Source organism: Musca domestica, unplaced genomic scaffold, assembly GCF_030504385.1.
Source record: "Musca domestica strain aabys unplaced genomic scaffold, Musca_domestica.polishedcontigs.V.1.1 8, whole genome shotgun sequence".
NCBI lineage: Eukaryota > Metazoa > Arthropoda > Insecta > Diptera > Muscidae > Musca > Musca domestica.
In genome coordinates this window covers 16,378,742-16,390,952 of record NW_026712409.1, presented here as the reverse complement: position 1 = coordinate 16,390,952, position 12,211 = coordinate 16,378,742, and the positions used below count along the sequence as shown (strand labels likewise).

Below are 12,211 nucleotides of genomic sequence, written 5' to 3'. Positions count from 1 at the left end.
TTTTTTTTTTCAAAGAACACAAAAAACAATACAGACACATTCATTCTTAAGTCGTTTCTTCTTGTTTTATTTTATTTATTTTTTAATGAAATCTTGACGACGATACCTAGCCAGCAAATGCTTTGAAAATGTTTACGCAGCACAGTGTGGCCAACATTAGCTTTTTGCTTAATGCTGTCTATGTTTGTTGATATATTTCTTGTTTTGGCAACTGTGTGTGAGAGGGAGAGAGTTTTTGGTATTTTAATGGAATATTCCAGAATAAACAATAATAAAAATGCATTATTTTTAAGGCAAACATATTTTTGTTTTATAAATTACTTTGCATAATAAAGTATTTTCTCTAACGAGTAGTAAAATTCTTAATGCGAGTCTTCTTCTTTTTCACAACATTGATAAATGTACTACGAAATGATAACAGTATTCCTTACAACTGTTTTCGCCTTGTTCTCATTACATTGAGGGAGAAATGCTACTTGCGAATAATAAAACAGATATGATTTATAAAATAAAAACAAAGAGAGTGCGATTTGCTTCCGGTCCCAGCTATCTTACCAGTTAAGGGCAAAATTACTGACAATTATCAATAACATTGTTTTGTTTTTAATGCTTTATAACGAAAATAAAATAATACCAGGTAAGGTAATACAAGCCCGAATTGAAAAGGCACAAATGCCTCGGCAAATTTAGTAGAAATTGATTCAAGGGATGATATTCCTTTGATATATTAGTTGGACTTTAAATTTTAACTATAATAATAGTTGGTATGATTTAATTCTCACAAATTCCCCATAAAGACTTTTTTGTTATGTGAAGCTTTACTAAAATTGTCAAGGCCGGCTTGAAGACTTTCCCCATTGGTTATTTGTTGTTTCTCTCCACTAATTGCGACTTGAAAGTGTGACTTACTTGGTATCTGAAATCCTCAGCAATGTTTCACAATATAGTCCACAACAAACACACATTTCTTTATCCATTATTTGTTCTATGTATGTTAATATTATGCCATCAATCCGCTACAACTTTGTCCCAATTTCGGTTTTTTTTATTTTGAACGATAACGTAATAAATATTTTTATTTTTCAAAAACAAAGAAATTAAACAAAAAATTCCATGGAATTGAAATGCATCTGTTTTGAAAAGAGAAATGAGTCATTTTCGAAGATAGGATTGGAATTCACAAATTAAAAATCAAGATTCAAACCATATTGTGTTTAATACGCGTGACCTTATTTGAGCATATCATTCCAGCAGAATAGGCTAGGCGAGAATGAACCCGTCGTTAGAGCAAGACACATGAGTCATCTAATGTTATACTTTATTTTAGAGGCTAAAGCCATATGCTCATTAGGTATTTTATTAGATGCCTTATTATGGAGCATTGGGAGGTCTTCATACGGAAATTCAAAGTGAAAACTAAAATTATGACAGCTGGTACCATGATAAATTAAGGCAGGGAGGCGCAACAACACAGCTGGTGGTACAATGAACTGTCATAATATTTGAATGGAAAATCACTAAAATTAGTTTAAATTGTTGAAAACACAAATATCTTAGCCACCTCTGAGTGGCGTTTTATAGGAAAACATGCAAAAGTCAACTTATTTTTGCAGAAACTTTTTAATTTTTATTTTGTTTGACATTCCAATGTCTACATGCGTTAATGCATTTGAAAGGGCTTACCACTCGTTTACACAAGATAAATTGCCAGAAATCAGAGTTGTATTTTACTACCACATATATTTTGGGCCAATCGTCTTCTTTCCTATTGTTTTTTTTTTATTTTTTTTTTTCAAAGTAATAAAATAATAACAATAATAAAAATTTTACATTGAAAGCAACAAAAACGTGTTAAAGTTATATCAGAAGATATGTTTTTTACTTATGTAGTGTCATATTTCGCATATGTATTATATTATATTAGGGTCTATACGATGACGTGGACCTGCATAGGCAACTTTTGTCATAAGCCATTACAATATTCAAATGCGAAACTTGAAAAAAAAATCATCAAAATACCGAATATCGGGAGGTGCCGTTATATGGAGGCTACAAGAAGACGTGGAACTGCAGAGACAATTTTCTGTCATATGCTGTAGTTTTCATTACGAACCTCAAATACCAAATTTGAAACAATCCCTGTGAGTAATGTCGCTCAAATCACCAAAATACCGAAAATAGGGAGGTACCGTAATATAGGGGCTATACGAAGGTGTGGACCTGCACAGATAATTTTCTGTCATAGGCTGTAGAACCCGGTACGAATTGCAAATACCAAATTTGCAACAATTCCGGTGAATATTGTCGCTAAAATTATCAAAATACCAAAAATAGGGAGGTGCGATTATATGAGGGCTATACCAAAACGTGGAACTGCACAGATAATTTTCTGTCATAGGATGTAGTATACATTACAAACTTTAAATACCAAATTTGAAACAATTTCGCTGAATAATATCGCTAAAATCATCGAAATTCCGAATATGGGGAGGTACAATTGTATGGGGACTATACCAAAACGTGGACCTAAATGGCTCATTTTAAATACCTAAAGTCCTGCAGACATAATATACATTTGAGTAAAATTTTATCAACCTACTTCGTGTCCTTCGGAAGCTAGTGTGATTTCCACAGACGTATGTCTATACGACGGACATCGCTAAATCGTCATATAATTATATGCTGATCAAGAATATATATATACTTGGTGGGGTCTAAAATGTATATTTCGGAATGACAAACTTAATATACCCTCCATACTATGATGGAGGATATAAAAAAAAACATATGCAAATGTGTGATAGCAAGAATTACAAGTCATATGTAAATGGCAATTTTGACATCCACACAGAAAAAAACACAATGACAATAAAAGTGACAGCACATATGTTAAATCCATGTTTAGAAGAACACAGATAGATGCATCAACCGTTGGGGATCATTGATATGTCAATATTGTTGAAAAGTTTTGTCAGAAATAAGTCGTTTTTTATATGTTTTCTTATACGACGCAAACCGGAGGTTACTGTGATATGAATTTTTCAACAATTTTTACAAATTTAAGTAGCTTTTCATTCAAAAATTTCAATTCTAAAATCGGTTTGACAGTTCATTGTCTCAGCAGCTGCGTCGATGCGATTACCTATATTCTTCTACCAAGACAATTTCTTTATTTGATGTCCCTTCATTGTCAAATTTATGTTTTGTAGTTCTTCCTTGAATATGGCCGTACAACTGACAAGAAATGTACATGTATTCCCCATAAAATAAATAACATTCCCCACAGATTTTAAATATAAATCTTCTTCGAATCGTTTTCAATTCGATTTATTTTCCCACTGTACTCAAATGGGCCAATTACAGCACTAAGTAGGTAACGTGAGAGTTAACGAAATGGTGGAAAAAAACGAAAAGAAAAACACGTTAACATACCTCCTAAGTAAGTTAAAGACTTAAAACGCTGTTTGGTATGTTCAGAAGTGGTGCGTAAGTTTAAGTTTCAACTAATAAAGATTCTTCAACGCAAAGTCCACTGCTGATGATGTTCACTCACTGGCTCCCTCCACATAACAGTCTACACCTAGTTAATCATTCCAATCACATTCATCCATACCCATACCCATCGTGTGGACATGTCGAGAAGACATGGGAAAAATGCAAGGAATAAAAATTCCACAAAATCCAATGGCGCGGCGTCGTATACAAGACATTATTGTTGTCATACGTCAACGGCGAAGACGATAGACATGCTCACAGCTTAGCTTATTTTTACTGCGAATGTTGCAGTTGCAGTCAGTTGTTGCGGTAAAGAATGTCAGACGTTTCGTTGCAACTTTAAGTATTTATCGATACCCGTTTTAGGCATTTGTTATTTAGAGAGATGGGTTTGATATTGAGGAGTATGGAGGCAATGAAATAATAAATTAAATAATTTTTGGAATCCTGTAGCTTTTCGATAACACATATAAATATAGATAAATATGTCAATATATTAGACGTCAACAAACATATATTCAACATACAGGGTGAGATGAAAAAACTGCCAGAAAGTCAAACGCATAATTTTTACATTTTTTAAAATTTTTTGAATTTTTTGAATGTTTTATATGTTTTTATATGTTTTATCATCAGATGAGAATATAATGCTTATTCTGTGGTGTTGATCCTTCAAGACGGACTTAAAACAAAACGTCATTCGGGAAGAAACTCCAAAAATAAAGGCTAATGTACTATTTTTAAATAATATGCCACTCGTCATACGTAAATATTTTAGGTATGACAATACTTTTTATTGAAAAGGTTGCCATATTCGATTTAACAAATAAGAATACCTTTATTGTTTTGCCACAACCCACGTAAATGTGGCTTGTTCAATGTGGCTGACATAATGTAGGGTATAAAATATTCAACCTGACCACATTCACTTGTTGGGTTTTCATTGAAATTTCTTTGCATAAATATACCTCGAAGAGAATTGAAAGATTCTCCCAACACTAACTCGTTCATTGATTTCTGACTGCGGTAGAAGCTAATCGGAATTAACTGACACAGTATGTGTGAGGAACGAGTACTTAAATCACTGCCTACAGAGGGGCAAATTGTTATTGGCTCAAAGCGTACAACAAAAGTCAGCGCCATCCACGAGACAACAACAATGGCAGAGACGCTTAGTCAACAGGATTACTGGGTGTTGCCAGTCAAAGACATTTTGTTTGGGCAAAGAGAGAGTGAGAGAGAAAAAAATGCAAAATAACTGCATAATTAGCATAACATTTTTTACTCAGTGTTTTTGTTGTTGTTTCTTTTTGTTTGCTTTAATTGATATGCATTGTTGATGATGGTGCAGTAATACATGTGTGTATGCGAAAAACAACAAAGTATTGATGGATGTGTTATCAATGTTTCTTTTCTTTCTTTTTTTTTAAGAAATAATATGAAATAATATTTTAATAGATGTATAAATTTTAATTATTAAAAAAAAAATATTTCAATAATTAAAAATTATATTAATTTTTTTTTGGGAATTATCAAATTAAAAAGTTGTCATGCAATACATTTCTCCACGCGCTGATAATTATTTCAATATCTATATAGGTTATTGATTTCAGTTACGTAGTTGCCCTCATATTTTTCACACGAAAAATTCCAAAAATAAAACCAGGACAGTAGAACACTTTATTCGGGTCGTGAGCAAACAAAATAATTGAAGATAACGACGAAATTGTTTTTGGAGAAAACTTATGGGAAACGACACGTTCTAAAAAGCGGAAGAAACCATTTATTTGTGCAATTAAAAGAACATATGTTATATTAAAAAAAATATATATATCTTTACCTCGAAATTGATAAAACTTGGTAGACCGGGTGGAATAATACAGGTAGATGTATCACAACTTGTGATCACTGATATTTCAAAAATTTCAAAAAATTTCGGTAAAACTAAATTAAGTTAAAAAAAAAATGTTATACTAGGTTATTCAAATACACCGTTTTTCAATAGACCTTAAAAAATCAGGAAAAATGTTTTGAGTAAAATATTAGGTGTTTTCTGAATAAACAATGAAACATATGCCCGAATAAACTGCCATAGAGTAATTACGGGATATCCAGTACAATTATCATCATTTTTGCATTAAAGTTCTTATTTCCCTTTCTTTGAGCATTTTGTTTTTCAAAACCTTGAGCCCCAAAATGGTCCGATCTCTACCATCTTTATAACAGGTCTTGTGTTATTGGAAATATTGAGATGTACCAAGTCGGAATGGAATCGGGTGTTAATTTTGTGTTTTAAGATCTTCATAAATATTCAAAATTTTAAACCTTTGTGGGGGAGGTACCAGAAGGAATAATCCGATCTTTACCATCTTTATAAAATATCTTATGTTGATAGAAATATTGAGTTGTGCCAAGTCTGAACGGAATCAGATGTTAATTACGTGTTTTATGAGCTTCATAAATATTCAATATTTTGACCCTTTGTGGGGGAGATACCTGAAGGAGTGAACCGATATATCCCATCTTTACAACAGACTTTGGATTAATAAAAATATTGTGATGTGTGTAATTTAAAGAGAACCGGACGCTTATTTCGGATTTTATGATAATTTTGGTTATTCAAAATTGTAACCCTTTGTGGGGGAGGTACCAGAAGGAGTGGTCCGATCTCTACCAGATTTATAACAGATTTTGTATTGATAGAAATATTGAGATGTGCCAAGTCTGAACGGAATCAGATGTTAATTACGTGTTTTATGAGCTTCATGAATATTCAAAATTTTGACCCTTTGTGGGGGAGGTACCTGAAGGAGTGCACCGATATATCCCATCTTTACACGAGACTTTGGGTTAATAAAAATATTGTGATGTGTGTGATATGAAGAGAACTGGATGCTTATTTCGGATTTTATGACCGTTTTGGTTATTCGAAACTTTGACCTTTGTGGGGGAGGTACCAGAAGGAATGGTCCGATCTCTACCAGCCTTATAACAGATCTTGTGTTGATAGAAATATTGAGATGTGCCAAGTCTGAAGGAAGTCGGATGATAATTTTGTGTATTATGAGCTTCATGGCTATTCAAAATGTTAACGCTTTGTGCGGGAGGTACCTGAAGGAGTGGATCGATATATCCCATCTTTACACGAGACATTGGGTTAATAAAAATGTTGTTATGTGTGTGATTTTAAGAGAACGGGATGCTTATTTCGGATTCTATTATAGTTTTGGTTATTCCGAACTTTGCCCTTTGTGGGGGAGGTACCAGAAGGAATGGTCTGATCTCTACCATCTTTAGAACAGATCATGTGTTGATGGAAATATTGAGATGTGCCAAGTTTGAATGAAATCGGATGATAATTTTGTGTATTATGAGCTTCATGGCTATTCAAAATTTTAATGCTTTGTGGGGGAGGTACCAGAAGGAATGTTCCGATCTCTACCATCTTTATAACAGATCTGGCGTTAATGGAAATATTGAGATGTGCCAAGTCTGAATGGAATCAGATGTTAATTTCGTGCTTGAGCTTCATAAATATTCAAAATTTTGACCCGATATATTCCATCTTCGCACCAGACTTTGTACTAATAAAAATATTGCGATGTGTGAAATTTGAAGACAATCGAACTCTTACCCCACATTTTATAAGAGTTATAATTATTCAAAATATTGACCCTTTGTGGGGGAGGCACCAGAAGAAGTTGGCCGATATCGTCCATTTTCACACCTGACCTAGCACTGATGGAAATATTAGGATTTTCAAAGTTGAAGCAAAATCGGATTATCCTTTCTCTTGCTGTGCAGTGAATTATTTTCTTTGAAAATTTCGACCTTTTGTGGGGGAGGTACCAGAAGGAGTAGGCCGATATTGCCCATTTCCGAACTCGATATAAATTTGACAATAACATTACGATGTACCAAGTTTGGATTAAATCGGGCACTCCCTTCGAGAGTTATTGTGCGTGCCAGACAGGCAGACAGACACAGAAGGACGAACGGACATGGCTAGATCGACTCCAAATGTCCTGAAACGGGTTTGGTCCAAAGAGACCTAGGGTCTAAAAGCGTTATTTCAATAAGGCACGTTTTGGCCATATCAAATCATAAATTCCCTCTCTAGCCATATGGCTGAGGGTATAAAAATGACAAGGTCAAGTTCATTGGAAAAGGGTTGCCATGTTCAGTTTAGCATTGATTGTCACGTCATGTACCTATAACAATTTTTCTAACTTTATTCCGCAATATCATTAAATTAGAAAGTAAAGGCTTGGCATGTTATCAAATGAATCATATTTTGTATCTAATTTGTTTAAAGGCTGCTACTGTTTCCTTTCCCCCAAAAAATAAACTTATCATTTTTTGATAAAAATCACATATGACTGCAACCTTGAATGAATTTCGCAATGCGATATGAACGTTATCGTCGGTGACTATGCAAAACAAACTATAAGTTCTTTACGACATGCCTGCTAACAAATAAATTCCATCAATCCATCATGAAATCTGAAACTACCATTTCGTAAAAGAAAAACAAAACATAATCCCACAGCAAGGTTTAGCTGATGAAACTTTAGGTGTAAACACCGTATACTATCCCCTCTTATGTTTATTATTTAGACTCTTTCACAATTTGTGGGCCGGCCTTTTCAAACAAACGCAAGAGCATAACTGATGAGGATGATGACACACCTTTCTTTGAAAATGTCATCACATTTAAATGATAATGAAACAGGGCTAGGAATTTCCCCCCGGACAACACGTGACACACAGCACCACATGCATAAATAAATATGCTTTAGATAATTAAATATATAAACAATTTAATTTATTGAAAATTTCCAAACTTTTTTATCGTTTCGAAAAAAATGACCAAGTCATTCATCGAATGTGTCTACGTCACTGTGTTTACCCTCCAAAAAATATTCATTGCATTAATCAATCGATTAGCACCCTTTTATTTGTGGTAGTATTTTTTTTTTTTTTTGTTATTATTATTGTTGTTGACTAGAAGTGCCGGTTAAACCACTTCCAATTGCGTGAAATGGACATCACAAGATAGCAACAAACATCTACTCTCCTTTTCCTCCTCCTCCCATCGCCAACCAAGATCAAAAACAACGTTATCCCATATGACAGATTCCACCATATGTCTCTCGCTCTTTGGGCCATCACCACATAAATATGCAACAATTTCTCACACTCACATTTAGACCCCCCTAAGCAAACACTTGTATGAGTGATGATGACTGACTCTGGGTGCCAAATAATGTTGGAGCTCTTGCTCTCACTCTCACTCTCCTCTACCAGTAACAAGAAACACCAACCAAATACAACTACCACCTAGTAAATGTGTTTTGTGCCATGCACCACTCACTACTCTACTCATTCGTCGTTGTCGTTTTCTTCTTCTACCTCATCGTCGTGGGTCGTGGGTTTTCGTTACTTACCTTTTTCAGTGAGTAAATGCTGTATGAATGAATGCGGCTGCTGCGCTGTTTATTTGTTGACAACTTTTTGTTGTTGTTGTTGGGGATATCTGGTTACTTGTTTTTGTTGTTGTTGTAATTGATATTATTTACCTTTATGGGTTGAATTAAGCGATTAAAATAAAAAGTTGTTAATTGTGTTGCAGCCCCCTTTCTCTGTATATGTGTGTGTGTGAAACAAAAAGAAAATGTTTTTTGTTTTATTTAGGTTTTGCGTGGGGGATGTATGAAACTGTTATTATTGTTGTTGTTGTGGAAATATAGATTCGTTGTTAATTAAATTAATAAACATTGATCGATTTCATTAGATATTTTTGAACTTATGGTATGTTTACATTTGAGTTTTCTCATTGCCGGGTTAAATCATTCTCGAAATATTCATTAATTCTCGAAATATTTGTGATAGACCCCACAAAGTTTATATATTCTGGATCAACGTAAAATTCTAAGACGATTTAGCGATGTTCGCCTGTCTGTCTGTCCGCCGTCTGTCTGTCCGCCGTCTGTCTGTCCGCCGTCTGTCTGTCTGTTGTAATCACACTATCTTTCGAACGAATTGACATAGAAGGCTAAAATTTTGCACACATATGTATTTTGCCAGTTCGAAAACGGGCCATATCGGTCAACTTTTTTGTATACCCACCACATAACGATACCGAATATCGGGATTTTGAAGATTTTAACAACATCATTCACCCGAATGGTTTCAAATTTCGTATTCGAAGTGCTACAAATTATGCCTAAAAATTTCACATGTAGGTCCACGTCTTCCTATAACCCCAATTTAAATGGTACCTCCCGATATTCGGTATTTTGATGATTTTAGCGACATTATTTACCCAAATTCTGTGAAATTTCGTAGTTGAAGTTTGTAATGAGAACAATTTTGGCGTTTTTTGAGAGTTTTGATCTTCAAAATGTGGTCCATTTGTGCGGGAGGTACCAGAAGGAGTGCACCGATATATCTCATCTTCACAGCAGATCTTGTGTTAGTAGAAATAATGGGATGTGTGAAATATGAAAAGTATCGGAAGCTTTTTTACAGATTTTATGATCGGTTATTCATAATTTTGACCCTTTGTGTGGGAGGTACCAGAAGGAATGGTCCGATCTCTACCATTTTTATAACAGATCTTGTGTTAATGGAAATATTGAGATGTGCCAAGTCGGAATGGAATCGAATGTTAATTTCGTGTTTTATCAGCTTCATGAATATTCAAAATGTTTACCCTTTGTGGGGTAGGTGCCAGAAGGAGTGAACCGATATTTCCCAATTTCACACCGGACCTTGTGTTAATAAAAATATTGTGATGTGTGTAATTTGAAGACAATCAAACACTTATATCACAATTTATAAGAGTTGTTTCAAAATTTTGACCTTTTGTTGGAGAGGTACTTGATGGAGTGAACCGATATTGTCCATTTTCTCACCTGACCTAGAACTGATGCAAATATTAGGATTTGCAAAGTTGAAACAAAATCGGATTATCCTTTCTCTTTCGGTGCAGTAAATCAGTTTCTTTGAAAATGTTGACATTTTGTGGGGGAGGTACCAGAAGGAGTGGACCGTTATTGACCATCTCCGAACTCGATCTAAGTTTAACAATAATATTACGATGTACCAAGCTTGGATCAAATCGAATACTTCGTTCGGTCCACGTCTTCGTGTAGCCGACATATAATGGCACAACCCGATATTCGGTATTTTGATGATTTTAGCGACATTATTCACCGGAATTGTTTCAAATTTGGTACATAAAGTTTGTAATGGATTCTAAAGCCTATGACAGAAAATTGTGCACGTCTTCCTATAGCCCCCATATAATGGTACCTCCCTATTTTCGGTATTTCGGTGATTTAAGCGACATTATTCATCGAAACTTTTTCAAATTTGGTATTTGAAGTTCGTAATGGATTCCCCAGCCTAAGACAGAAAATTGTCTGTGTAGGTCCAAGTCTTCGTATAGCCTCCATACTATGGTACCTCCATATATTCTGTATTTTGATGTTTTAAGCGTCATTATTCACCGGAAATGTTTCAAATTTGGTATTTGAAATTCCAAATGGATACTACAGTCTGTGACAGAAAATTGTCTGTGCAGGTCCACGCCATCGTATAGCCCCCATATAATGTTACCTTCTTATATTCGGTATTTTGATGATTTTGGCGATATTATTCATCGGAATTGTTTCAAATTTGGCATTTGAAGTTCGTAATGGATACTACAGCCTATGACAGAACACTGTCTATGTCGGTCCACGTTTTGGTATAGCCCTCATATTATGTTACCTCCTTATATTCGGTATTTTAATGATTTTAGCTTAGATTTTGAATATTGTAATGGCTTATGACAAAAGTTGCCTATGCAGGTCCACGTCGTCGTATAGACCCTGATATAATGGCTACATTCAATATTTTTAAGATTTTAATAGAATTTTTAACGGATTTTATTTTTTTAAAAATTGCCAAAATTTGTTCCTAAATATGGAGGGTATTTAAAGTTCTGCCGGAAGAATAGAAACATAATAGAACATAGAAACAAATTTTAAAAAGTTTGACATATAAATTTGCCCAAGCGTTGATGCATCTACCTCTGTGTTCTCCTACCATGTTTAATATCATGGCAGAAGAATACAGGTACATAGATGCATCAACGCTTGGGAGCATTGATATGTCAAAAAAATTAAATGTCTTTTCAAATATAAGTAGATTTTTATATGTTTTATCATACGACATTCGGAGGTTATTATAATACGCGCTTTTTAACAATTTTTACAAATTGAAATAATTTTTCATTCAACATTTTCAATTCCAAAACTGGTTTAATAGTTCATTGTCACAGCAGCTGTGTCGATACGTCTACCTATATTCTTCTACCATGTTTAATATGTAATCTTATACTACGTTTACAGTCTACTGGTTTTAATAAGCCCATTAGAAAAACTCTCATGTAAACATACTATAGAAGATATTTTCAGTTTCAAAATTTTTATGACATTTTTTACAAATATATAGGTTTTTTTCCTCGTTTGTTTTGAAAATAATTTTCTAAATATTATGGGGCCTTGGATATTATTTTAAGTTTTTGAAAAAATAAAAACCACTTGTTGAGGGATTAGAATAAAATATATAAATGATTTCGAATCAATGTTTAGCCATAAATATTCCACATAATTTTTATATTTTTTATAAATATTATTATATTATTTATTTTTATTTTGAAATTTAT

The 12,211-nt window shown here is 33.8% G+C and overlaps 1 protein-coding gene across 3 annotated transcripts in view; it reads right to left on the bottom strand.

Annotated features, from left to right (window-relative positions):
* LOC101893337 (Major Facilitator Superfamily protein) overlaps positions 1-12,211 on the bottom strand; it is a 113,617-nt gene that overhangs the window by 41,910 nt on the left and 59,496 nt on the right. Inside the window, exon 2 of one of the 3 annotated variants that reach the window (XM_005177040.4) lies at positions 8,943-9,137. The exons of 1 other annotated variant lie outside the window; for it this stretch is intronic. The gene's annotated coding sequence lies outside the window, so the exon portion shown is untranslated. Of the gene's footprint in view, positions 1-8,942; positions 9,172-12,211 lie in introns of those variants that run through there. One more of the 3 variants, XM_059131076.1, reaches the window with a different exon arrangement.